The sequence below is a fragment of the Abramis brama genome (genome assembly GCF_963993115.1).
Source record: "Abramis brama genome assembly, chromosome: 12".
Lineage (NCBI taxonomy): Eukaryota > Metazoa > Chordata > Actinopteri > Cypriniformes > Leuciscidae > Abramis > Abramis brama.
The window spans coordinates 22,138,232-22,151,668 of NC_139974.1; the positions used below are offsets into that span (position 1 = coordinate 22,138,232).

A 13,437-nucleotide genomic window follows, 5' to 3' on the forward strand; every position below is an offset into this window, starting at 1 on the left:
TGGTTTTAGGAAACCGATTGCGGTAAATGATTTAAGTTGATTAAACTCAAATTAATAAAGTTTTATAAGACAAAGGAAAAACATTGGTATAAAGCAGGGTTCCTCAAACTCGGTCCTGGAGGGCCACTGTCCTGCACAGTTTAGCTCCAACCCTGATCAAACACACCTAGCTGTGAGTTTCTAGAGATCCTGAAGACATTGATTAGCTTGCTCAGGTGTGTTTGATCAGTGTTGGAGCTAAACTCTGCAGGACAGTGGCCCTCCAGGACCGAGTTTGAGGAACCCTGGTATAAAGAAATGGTCAAAGAAAAGGATGCAGTTATTAATTTATTGAAAAATAATTTATTTTACAAAAGGTTCTCAGTGATGAATGTTGTGAAAGATGGTCAGTCAGTCTCCTCACTGTCCAAAATACAAAACTGCACATGACTTCTGTCTGGCGAACTGTGAATAAACAAACAAACAAAAAAAACATTAATCTTCCACTGACAAAACTGGTTTACTCACAGCATAAATGCTAGAATAGAGGTTATGCGTGACGTCACCGTCGGCTAAGTGGCAAAAAGACTGAGCGGCAGCATTTGTTTTCACTATAAAAACACACACACATCTAAAATGGAAAAGAGCTTTGAGATTGACAGTACAACTAGATTTGACAAGATCCAAAATGACTTACATTGCATTTCAAGGTGCACATTTTACATTCTTATCAGTTCTCAGTTCTTGCTTTCCCTGGGAAATTACCTTTTTCTTTAGTTTTTGGCATGTGAATGACAGTCACTGGAGGATAGTCAGTCAGTCTTCTTACTGAAATAGATCCAAAAATGCGCAGGACACGTTTGTCTATTTAGAACTGTGAAAAAAAAAAAAAAATTAATACATTTTCCACTGACAAAAATGTAATTTACTCACAGCATAATAAATAGAATAGGTCAGTTTGTAGTACCTTTTTCTTTCATTTTTGCCACGTGAATGACAGTCGATGTGGAGGATAGTCAGTCTCCTCACTAGACCCTAAATTGCACGGAACACGTTTGTCTATGCAAATACGTGAGAAAACACAAAAATATGAATTACTCTTACACTGACAAAACTGTAGTTTACTCATCATTATAAATGAGGAAATATGTCAGCTTGTATTACCTTTTTTTTTTTCGTATGAATGACGGTCGGTGGTTGATAGTCTCCTCACCGATATCCAAAATTGCCCAAGGGACACATTTGTCTATGACAAAATGTGAGAAAAAACACAAAATATTAATTAGTTTTCCACTGTCAAAAAATTGGTTTACGTTACTCACAGCATAATAAATAAAGGAATAAGTCAGCTTGTATTACCTATTTCTGCAGTTGTTGCCATGTGAATGACGGGCGGTGGATGGTAGTCTCAATCACTGATAATGATCCAAAATGGCTCGGGACACTTTTGTCTAAGCAAAAATGTGAGAAAACACACATAAATTAATTAATCTTCCACTGAAAAAACTTAAGTTTACTCACAGCATTATAAATGAAGAAATAGGTCAGCTTGTATTACCTTTTTTATTTAGTTTTTGCCGGGTAAATGTCGGTCGGTGGACGATAACGTTATAGCTGCTAGTCTCCTCACAATATCCAAAATTGCGCGGGACACGTTTGTTTACGCTAAAATGCAAAAAATATTAATTTTCCACTTCGGTGGTTTACTCACAACATAATAAATAAAAGAGTATGTCAGCTTGTATTAACGTTAACGTTACCTATTTCTTTAGTTTTTGCCGTGTGAATGACGGTTAACGTTAGCACTAGTGGAGTCAGTCAGTTTCGTCCTCACATATCCAAATTTGCGCGGGACACGCTCTGTAAAAATGTGACAAAACGCACACACATATAAATTACTGTTCCAGTGACAAAACTGTCGTGTACTCACAGTACAACTAACTTACTGCCGCTGATTAAAAAAAATCTCTAAGTTAGTGCTAAATGCAATGTCGCGTTGGCTTGGCGTTTCTGTGACGTGACACAAATGGCATAACTTATGTATGGCATAACATAAGTCTTATTACAGTAGTTAGTAGCCTACGTTACTTTAGCTAGTCGGTCTTCTTAAGATGAAGAGTAACGACAATACAACGTTAAACGTACAAGTGCTCTAAAGAGGACGAAGCATTTTGCCGTGCTTACCTGTTAAATCTCTCCATGGCCGCCATTCTGTTCCGACTCCGAGTTACTTCGTGTGTGAGCTGAGCTGTGGGGGATGGGCATTGGGGATTGAAATAAATACGCGGGGTTTTCCGGTGCGTGAGGGAGAACGCCGTAGAGAGACCTAAATGTAGGCTTCAAATGAAGCAGAAAATGTTAAATGTATTTATTTAAGTGTTTATTTCATCTCCTTATACAAAAGTAATTACTTGAAAAATAAAATTTAAAAGCTAAAATAACAAATAGGTTATTCATAACTTATTCGGTTTAAGTTCTGCTTAATACATTGCAGTTTTTGAGTTAATATCACATATTTTATTAAGTTAAACTAACTTTTAAAAAAAAATAAGTTAAATGTACTCATTTAGTTTAGTAACTTTCAGTCTTAGGTTTTACAGTGTAGCCTAAATGCGAACACGAAAAATAAATTAAAAATAATACAATATTTTATGTTCTGTGGAGGCCGATCTTTATTCATCCGGTGGGTATATATCTTTGGTTTGCACAGTGTAATTTATAGAATTACTAAAAAATATTTTGCCACATGTGTATTTCACTCATATTAAATATAAAACGCATGTGTAGTAGACTGATATTTTTCTAATGTCTTGACTCCTTTCAGACGTTTCAAAATATTGGTATTAAATGCATTTTCTGAGAATTTTTATTTTAAGTTTTGACTGCAAATGTCACGTCCATAACACTGGAATCGCACAATTTTAACGAATTTATCCTCAACTAGTTTTTGTGGTGTAGGTCTATGTATTTTATGTTAACTTAAATAATACTAATAGTAATTTAAAGATGTAGTAGCCCTACATCTTACACATCGTGGAAACAAAATAAGAATGGAGACTAAAATATGGTAGCCTATCGCGCTACAGCGCACATTCTATCAGCTGCAGATCTGGCGCCTCAGTCTCAATAGGCTACTGTTAAATTCGACGTACGTTCACATCACATGTTAATGTAGCGGTAGAGTTACACTCACAGGACACTGTGCAGTGTGCACTTAACAAAAGTTCATTATTTGCTCGTGCTTTAAAGCTTTGCCGGGTAAACATTTCTTTGGCATTCTGTTCTGACATGAAGCACTTTTTCTAAGCGCGAACTGAAGTGCACGCTCACTGTCAAACAGCGCCAAACTGGATTTTTGTTGGGTCAGACCCATCTGATATCGAAGGGGGGCTGAGAACGCGAGATCAACATGGAATAAATGGGGGAAAAAAAATAGCACCAAACAAGCCACCTTGAAATGTTGCTGTTTTAATGAATATAAAAGTTGGGTGACCCTCCCCCCTAGACTAAAAAAATTTGGATGACCCTCCCCTCAACAAAGAATAAAAAGACATGACCCTCCCCTATTTTCCTCCGGTGGCCCCTTCCATAAATACCGAACGGTCCCTAATCGCTGCTCGCAGCTATATTTATTATTATTTTCCCCTAAAACGCATCGTGCAGCCCAAACCGTAAATGCTGGATACTTGAAACTCAGCCAAATGGTAGTCCTCAATTTGGGGAGAACCTATCAAAGTATGGCCCCGATTGGTCAATAGGTGGCGCTATAGCAAGCAAAAGTATGAAATCAGCCATAACTCCTAGACGGTTTGTCATAGAATCAAGTGTCTTATATCACTGTAATCCTTGGCTCATGACGGTCAAAACGTATATCTCCGATTTCATTTCCGCCTGGGAAAATTTTCCGCCATTTTGAATTTTCTCAAAAACCTACTTTTGCGAACTAGTCCTAGGTTTTTCGTCCGATTGGAACCAAACCAGTGCAGAAATGTTCTCTGGAGTCTGAATATCTATAATTATCGAAAAAATGTTGAAGTTTCGATTCATGGACGTTAGGGGGCGTCAAAACGTACGTTGTGGGAGGAGCCTATTTTACTAAAACGGCTATAACTCGAGAAATAAATGAGTTATCTTCACCAAACTCGGTACACATGTGTAATAGTTCAATTTGAGGTCACAGTGAAAAAATCGCGACAATTGAACAGTAGGTGGCGCTATAACTTGAAAAAAACATGGAAAGGGCTATAACCACCTGACCGTTTGTCCGATTGACTTGAAAATTGGTATGCAGTGTCTTGGTCCAAGGTGCCATGTATGTCTATGAGGACATTGACGTATCTCAAAAAACATGGCCGCCATCGGCCAATGAAGTTTGAGCACCTATTAGACAAGGTTAACGGAGGCTGATCGGAACGAAACTCGATGGGCATGTTCGGCTCATGGCCCTAGAGGTCTGTAAGAATTTTGAAAGAAATCGGCCACTAGTTGGCGCTAACGAGTTTTATGGCTCTGTAATCACGTGGTGTTACACTTATAGTCACATTATGCATATCATTTGATAGATCTACTCATGCTGAACAACTTTGCCTCAAGAACCATTGCTGTCAATCAAACCGTTCATTAAATATTCGTGAACATGTTAAAAACCTACTTTTGCGAACTAGTCATAGGTTTTTCGCCCGATCGGAACCAGACCAGTCTAGGGCAATTCTCTGGACTCTCTAGATCAATAATTATCGAAAAAAAGTAGAAATTTTGCTTTTGTTTGGCTATAACATGATCATTTAGAAAATGGGCGTGTCAAAATACACTCAAACGTTTATAAATCATAAATAAAAACTCAGAACTTTACAAAAATTGATGAGCACATGTGACATAACATGCTAAAGAAGCATGGGAATTTTTATGGAGATTGGACCATAGGTGGCGCTATAACTGTTAAAAAGCTTTAAAACCATATATTCTATGGTAAATTGCCTGTATTGGCTGTAAATGGTGTTTTCCATTTATGATCTTATAATTTTCAAATCATAATGTTCAAATCTAGTGCAGTACAATTCTCTGGACTCTCTAGATCAATAATTATCAGAAAAAGTATAACTTCTTCATTTGGATGGCTATAATAGAGTCACTTCAATATGTAGCCTTGACCAAGTGTCCCCAAAAGCCTATATCTTTTAAATATCTTTCAGATCTAGTCAGAACATGTTACTCTTAACAAGCATGAAAAATTTCAGACAGATCGGACAAAATTTGCCTCTATAACAGTTAAAAAGGTAAAAATGATATAACATGGCATATTAAGCCAATAAGTGGTATTGTACTGCCCCCTGCTGTCATTTAATCATACTACTCCCTAATATTGTTATATAATTCATATTTAGACTTTATAAAATCATTATTTTAACATTTACAATCACATTTTGTCAAAATGCATCTATTGGAGTGTTACTATTGACAATTGTTTTACATTTAGAAAACGAAAGTAAAACCTTGTCCGCCATTTAGGCCACGCCCCCCCCCCCAGTACAAATTCACTCATAACTCGAAAACGGAAAGTCGCCGCGCGCTCAAATTTTGATGGTAAGGACCTCTCCGGGCTCTTGATCGAAACGTAGCTCCCGGCCCCAATCGCCCAAAAACACTGTGATGGTCTCATTCAACAGGGCTCCTCAAGCACTATCTATGCTCTGAGGTTTAGAATTTTTCGCCATCTGGTTCCCGAGATATAAGTGAAAAAACTAATTCCCATTCATTCACTTCAATTGTAAGATGGAGGCTGTAATTCCACTGTTGTCAACTAGAGGGAGCAGCAGTATTAGACATAGTATTAATCTTTTTATCAGCTTTCAGCTTTGGCCAACAAGCAAATGCTTAAAGCTATTTATTATTATTATTATGGACTGATAATACAGATCACAAAGAAATATGTGAAATGGTTAGACCATTAAAAGATATTTTCACAATAACATCCCAAAAACATTGAAAACATATTTGTCTTTGTGTGTGTGTGTGTCTGTGTGTGTCTGTGTGTGTAAGCATGCTTAATGGAAAGAACATGGAGAAACTGCTTTGTTTTACTGGTGGATAAAAAAGTCTTTCAAATGAAAGTGAGTCAATTAGTGGTCTTCTACTGCCCTCTGCAGGACATTCTACTTATTAAAATATTTTTACCTGTGCTTTTGCATACATTTTTAGACTATATAAAATTGCTTGCATGAAAATCACCTATTATAACACAATCATGTTTTGTCAGTTTATCACTTCATTTGTACTGAGCTCTCAGTTTGAACAATTCTGCCTCTCAGTGATTAATTTGAAATCTGAAAATGGTGTTATACAGAGGAGATTTGCAATTATCATTTTGTTACCTATCTTTTGTTTAAAATATCTACATCTACAACCAAATGTGTTTGCATGTGTGTGTTGAAGCATGGTTAGTGTATTAAGTATTATTGTTTAAGTATTATTGTTTTCATTTACATTTTAACCACCAGAAGACCACTCATTGCTTCATTCTGCTTACTAAAATATTATTTTCCATTTAGTTTCCATTTGAAATATTGTTTAAACTTTATAAAATCATTAAAATAACATTTCAAATCATATTTTGTCTGTTTATAAATCCCACAGACTCACATTGGCTGCAATACTAATGTTTTTGAAAGACACAGACCTGATAGTCTAATCTTTGTGTATTGTGCATATAGTATTGATATTATTACTATTGCAAATCATGTTATTGTAACTCATATCTTAACAGAATATTATTTGTAATTTTAATTCTTTATTTCTTAATTGTTTTTTTCTGATTACTACAGATATTATCAACAAAGATATCAACTACACCTTCACTTTTAATATTGATAAGCTGCACACACAGCGCAATCACACACCCACTAATGCATTCAAATAAATGTAATCTTACTGTGCTACTTTATTTGTACATGATTAGAATGAACAGACATCTAAGAATATTTTTCTTCTTTTGTTAAAGCCACTTCAGACTACAAGTAAGCATTATATTACTAATCAACTATTTTAAAGGTGCCATACAATTGAAAACTGTATTTATCTTGGCATAGTTGAATGGTAAGAGTTCTGGACATGGAACTGACACACCGTGAGCCTCAAACACCATTGTTTCCTCCTTCATGTGTAAATCTCCTGTTTGCAAAAGACCGCTGAAAAATGAGTGAATTACAGCATAACACTGACTGTGACGTTGGAGTCGGGATCATTCATATTTATACCCCCCCAATTTGCATATACCAGCCCATGTTCTAGGCCAGGCAGTGTTAACGTGGACCTGCACAGCCGAATCATCAGAAGTTCTGCAGGTATTGTGAAGAAGCAAGCAAGGACAATAGTGAAAATGTCAGATCATGGATATAAATGTTATGTTCGAGGCTGTGCTGCGGATTTCAGAACTTTTCATTCCCTTCCCACAAAAGAGAACTGCCAACAGGCATGGTTGATTTTTACAACAGGATACCTTACCATTTTAATTCAAAGCTGTTAGTTTGCTCTGCCCATTTCACCACTGACAGTTTTTCTAACCTGGGACAATATCAAGCAGGTTTCGCTCATCGTTTGATACTGAAGAAGGGGGCAGTTCCAACTAATGTTATATTTCCATTACAACCCCTACCGCAAGCAGAAAGTAACGTTACTGATTTTATCCACTACTTGACTGTTGAAGACATTTCTGTTTCAGAGATATCAGAGAACAATTTAAAATATATCAATGCATTCTACGGCACCTTTAAAATAATTATTTAAAATGGAGATCAGGCCATAACATCACAAAAACATGAAAAGGGCTATAACCACCTGACCATTAGTTCGATTGACTTTAAAATTGGCATGCAGTGTCTTGGTCCAAGGTGCCATGTATGTCTATGCCGCCATAGGCCAATAAAGTTTGTGCACCTCTTAGACAAGGTTAACGAAGGCCGATCGGAACGAAACTCGGTGGGCATGTTCGACTCGTGGCCCTAGAGGTCTGTAAGAATTTTGAAAGAAATCAGCCACTAGTTGACGCTAACAGGTTTTACGGCTTTGTAATCACGTGATGCATGTCATTTGATAGATCTCCTCATACTGAACAACTTTGCCTCAAAAACTACTGCTGTCAATTAATTTGTTCATTAAATACTTGCGATTATGTTAAAAACCTACTTTTGCGAACTAGTCCTATGTTTTTCACCCGATCGGAAATATACCAGTGCAGTACAATTCTCTGGACTCTCTAGATCAATAATTATATAAAAAACTTAAACTTTACCCATTGGGTAGCCATAATAGGATCATTTAGAAAATGTGTATGGCAAAAAACACTCAAAAGCCTGTAAATCCTAAACGAAAACTCAGACAACTCACTAAACTGCCTTCTGTGCTTAAAGACCCTAAATGCTTGAACCCCGCTAAATGCTGCTTGCAGCTTTAATTATTATTATTATTCTCCCCTAAAACGCATCGTGCAGCCCAAACCGTAAATGCTGGAACCTTGAAACTTGGCCAAATGGTAGTACTCAATTTGGGGAGAACCTATCAAAGTATGACCCCGATTGGCCCATAGGTGGCGCTATAGCAACCAAAAGCGCGAAACTGCTCATAACTCCTAGACGGTATGTCGTAGACTCAAGTGTCTTATATCATTGGAAAGCTGGACTCCTGAAGGTCAAAACGTATATCTCCGATTTCATTTTTGATATGCAAATTTTTCCGCCATTTTGAATTTTGTCAAAAACCTACTTTTGCGAACTAGTCCCTGTTTTTTTGCCCGATCGGATCCAAACCAGTGCAGAAATGTTCTCTGGAGTTTGAATATCAATAATTATCGAAAAAAAGTCGAAATTTCGATTCCTGGTCGCTAGGGGGTGATAAATTAATGTTGTGGGAGGAGCCTATTTTACTAAAATGGCTATAACTCGAAAAGGAAATGAGATATCTTCACCAAACTTGGTGCACATGTGTATGAGTTCAATCTGGGGTCACAGTAAAAAAATCGTGACGATTGATCACTAGGTGGCGCTATAACATGAAAAAAACATGAAAATGGCTATGACCACCTGACCGTTAGTCCGATTGACTTGAAAATTGGTATGCAGTGTCTTGGTCCAAGGTGGCATGTATGTCTATGAGGACATTGGCTTATCTTGAAAAACATGGCCGCCATCGACCAATGAAATTTGAGCACCTATTAGACAAAGTTAATGGAGGCTGATCGGAACGAAACTCGATGGGCATGTTCGACTCATGGTCTTAGAGGTCTGTAAGAGTTTTGAAAGAAATCGGCCACTAGTTGGCGCTAACGAGTTTTATGGCTCTGTAATCACGTGGTGTTACACTTATCGTCACAAAATGCATATCATCTGATAGACCTGCTCAAGTTGAACAACTTTGCCTCAAGAACTATTGCTGTCAATTAAACTGTTTATTAAATATTTGTAATTATGTTAAAAACCTACTTTTGCAAACTAGTCCTAGGTTTTTCGCCCAATCGAAACCAGACCAGTCTAGGACAATTCTTTGGACACTCTAGATCAATAATTATCAAAAAAAAAGTTGAACTTTTGCATGTAGATGGCTGTAATAGGGTCATTTAGAAAAGGGGCGTGGCAAAAAAACACTAAAAAGCCTATAAATCCTAAATGAAAACTCAGAACTTCACAAAAATTGGTGAGCATATGTGACATAACATCATTAACAAGCATGCCAATTTTTATGGAGATCGGACGATAGGTGGCGCTATAACTGCTAAAAACCTTTAAAACCATATATTTCCTATGGTATTTCCTGTAAATGGTCTTTTCCATCTATTATGTCAGTAGTTACATGCTTGCTAAATAAAACTTAATCACTTTTGATGCTTTTGTGCTTAAAGGCCTTAACTGCTTGAACCCCGATAAATGCTGCTTGCAGCTTTAATTATTATTATTTTCCCCTAAAACGCATCGTGCAGACCAAACCGTAAGAGCTGGAACCTTGAAACTTGGCCAAATGGTAGTCCTCAATTTGGGGAGAACATATCAAAGTATGACCCCGATTGGCCCATAGGTGGCGCTATAGCAACCAAAAGTGCGAAACTGCTCATAACTCCTAGACCGTATGTCGTAGACTCAAGTGTCTTATATCATTGGAAAGCTGGACGCCTGGAGAATAAAATGTATATCTCCGATTTCATTTCAGGTATGCAAATTTTTCCGCCATTTTGAATTTTGTCAAAACCCTACTTTTGCGAACTAGTCTGTGGTTTTTCGCCCGATCGGAACCAAACCAGTGCAGAAATGTTCTCTGGAGTCTCTTTATCAATAATTATCGAAAAAAAGTTGAAATTTCGATTCATGGTTTCTAGGGGGCGCTAATTGATCGTTGTGGAAAGAGCCTATTTTACTTAAACAGCTATAACTCGAGAAGTAAATTAGATATCTTCACCAAACTTGGTACACATGTGTATGAGTTCAATTTGGGGTCACGGTAACAAAGTCGCGATGATTGAACAGTAGATGGCGCTATAACATGAAAAAAACATAAAACAGGCTATAACCACCTGACCGTTAGTCCGATTGACTTGAAAATTGGTATGTAGTGTCTTGGTCCAAGGTGCCATGTATGTCTATGAGGACATTGGTGTATCTCAAAAAACATGGCCGCCATCGGCCAATGAAGTTTGACCACCTATTAGACAAGGTTAACGGTGGCTGATCGGAACGAAACTCGATGGGCATGTTCGACTCATGGCCCTAGAGGTTTGTAAGAATTTTGAAAGAAATCGGCCACTAGTTGGCGCTAACGAGTTTTATGGCTCTGTAATCACGTGGTGTTACACTTATTGTCATAAAATGCATATCATTTGATAGAACTGCTCATGCTGAACAACTTTGCCTCAAGAACCATTTCTGTCAATCAAACCGTTCATTAAATATTCACAATTATGTTAAAAACCTACTTTTGCGAACTAGTCCTAGGTTTTTCGCCCGATCGGAACCAAACGAGTCTAGGACAATTCTCTGGACTCTCTAGATCAATAATTATCAAAAAAAAGTTTAACTTTTGCATTTTTCGCAGAGGTATAATTGGGTCATAAAGAAAATGGGAGTGGCAAAATGCATTCAAAAGCCTATAAATCGTAAACGAAAACTCAGAACTTCACGAAAATTGGTGAGCATATGTGCCGTAATATTCTAAACAAACATGCACAATTTCATGTAGATCGGACCATAGGTGGCGCTATAGCAACCAAAAGCGCGAAACTGCTCATAACTCCTAGACCGTATGTCGTAGACTCAAGTTTCTTATATCATTGGAAAGCTGGACGCCTGAAGGTCAAAACGTATATCTCCGATTTCATTTACGGTATGCAAATTTTCCGCCATTTTGAATTATGTCAAAAACCTACTTTGCGAACTAGTCCCTGGTTTTGTGTCCGATCGGAACCAAACCAGTGCAGAAATGTTCTCTGGAGTCTGACAATCAATAATTATCGAAAAAAAGTTGAAATTTCGATTCCTGGTCGCTAGGGGTTGATAAATTTATGTTGTGGGAGGAGCCTATTTTACTAAAATGGCTATAACTCGAGAAGTAAATGAGATATCTTCACCAAACTTGGTACACATGTGTATGAGTTCAGTCTGGGGTCACAGTAAAGACATCACGACGATTGAACACTAGGTGGCGCTATAACATGAAAAAAACATGAAAAGGGCTATGACTACCTGACCGTTAGTCCGATTGACTTGAAAATTGGTATGCAGTGTCTTGGTCCAAGGTGCCATGTATGTCTATGAGGACATTGGCGTATCTAAAAAAACATGGCCGCCATCGACCAATGAAATTTGAGCACCTATTAGACAAGGTTAATGGAGGCCAATCGGAACAAAACTCGATGGGCATGTTCGAATCATGGCCTAGAGGTCTGTAAGAATTTTGAAAGAAATCAGCCACTAGTTGGCGCTAGCGAGTTTTTTGGCTTGCTAAATAAAACTTAATAACTTTTGATGCTTTTGTGCTTAAAGGCCTTAAAGGCCTTAAATGCTTGAACCCCGATAAATGCTGCTTGCAGCTTTAATTATTATTATTATTATTAGGGGTTCAAGCACGAAGTGCTGAAACCCTATTGTAATTGCTCTGATTTTTAGGGGTTCAAGCACGAAGTGCTGAAACCCTATTGTAACTGTCCTGATTTTTATTATTATTCTTCCGCCGTAAAACGCATCGTGCAGCCCAAACCGTAAGTGCTGGAGACTTGAAACTTTGCCAGATGGTAGTACAAAAATCGAGGAGAGGTTATCAAATTATGACCCCGATTGGCCAATAGGTGGCGCTATAGTAAGCAAAAGTATGAAATCGCTAATAACTCCTAGACGCTTTGTCTCAAGTGTCTTATATCACTGTAATCCTTGGGTCAAGACGGACAAAACGTATATCTCCGATTTCATTTCCGGTATGCAAATTTTTCCGCCATTTTTAATTTTGTCAAAAACCTACTTTTGCGAACTAGTCTGTGGTTTTTCGCCCGATCAGAACCAAACCAGTGCAAAAATGTTCTTTGGACTCTGAAAATTAATAATTATCGAAAAAAAGTGGAAATTTCCATTCACGGTCGCTAGGGGGTACAAAATTAACGCTGTGGGAGGAGCCTATTTTACTAAAATGGCTATAACTCAAGAAGTAATTTAGTAAACTTCACCAAACTTGGTACACATATGTAGGAGGTCAATCTGAGGTCACAATAAAAAAAATGCGTCGATTGGCCACATGGTGGCGCTATAAAACAAAAAAAACGTATAGACACCTGACTGTTTTTCCGAATGACTTGAAATTTGGTATGCAGCGTCTTGGCCCAAGGGGCCATGTATGTATAAAAGGATATTGGCGTATCTCGAAAAACATGGCCGCCATTGGCCAATGAGATTCGAGCACCTATTAAACAAGGTTAACGAAGTCCGATCGGAACGAAACTCAGTGGGCATGTTCGTCTCAAGGCCCTAGAGGTCTGTAAGAATTTTGAAAGAAATCGGCCACTAGTTGGCGCTAACGAGTTTTAAGGCTCTGTAATCACGTGGTGTAATGAATTTCGTCACAAAATGCATATCATTTGATAGATCTCCTCATGTTGAACAACTTTTCCTCAAGAACTACTGCTGTCAATCAAACCGTTCATTAAATATTAAAAAATATGTTAAAAACCTACTTTTGCGAACTAGTCCCTGGTTTTTCGCCCGATCGGAACCAGACCAGTCTAGGACAATTCTCTGGACTCTTTAGATCAATAATTATTGAAAAAAAGTTGAACTTTTGCATTTGGGTGGCTGTAACAGGGTCACTTAGAAAAGGGGCGTGGCAAAATACACTAAAAAGCCTATAAATCCCAAATGAAAACTCAGAACTTCACCAAAATTAATGAGTATATGTGTAATATCATGGTGAAGAAGCATGCCAAGTTTCGTGAAT

General features: G+C 37.6%; 1 long non-coding RNA gene across 2 annotated transcripts; it reads right to left on the bottom strand.

Annotated features, from left to right (window-relative positions):
* Positions 1-314: 314 nt before the first annotated feature.
* LOC311093170 lies at positions 315-2,303 on the bottom strand. 2 transcript variants are annotated; one of them, XR_014608376.1, is made up of 8 exons: positions 2,164-2,303; positions 1,740-1,839; positions 1,538-1,644; positions 1,339-1,430; positions 1,144-1,225; positions 947-1,038; positions 745-853; positions 315-444 (listed from the first exon to the last, which is right to left on the bottom strand). It is a non-coding gene; the product is annotated as an uncharacterized lncRNA (long non-coding RNA). The 2 variants fall into 2 exon arrangements; XR_014608377.1 differs by having other exon boundaries at positions 315-853; positions 2,164-2,301.
* Between the last annotated feature and the right edge of the window lie 11,134 nt (positions 2,304-13,437).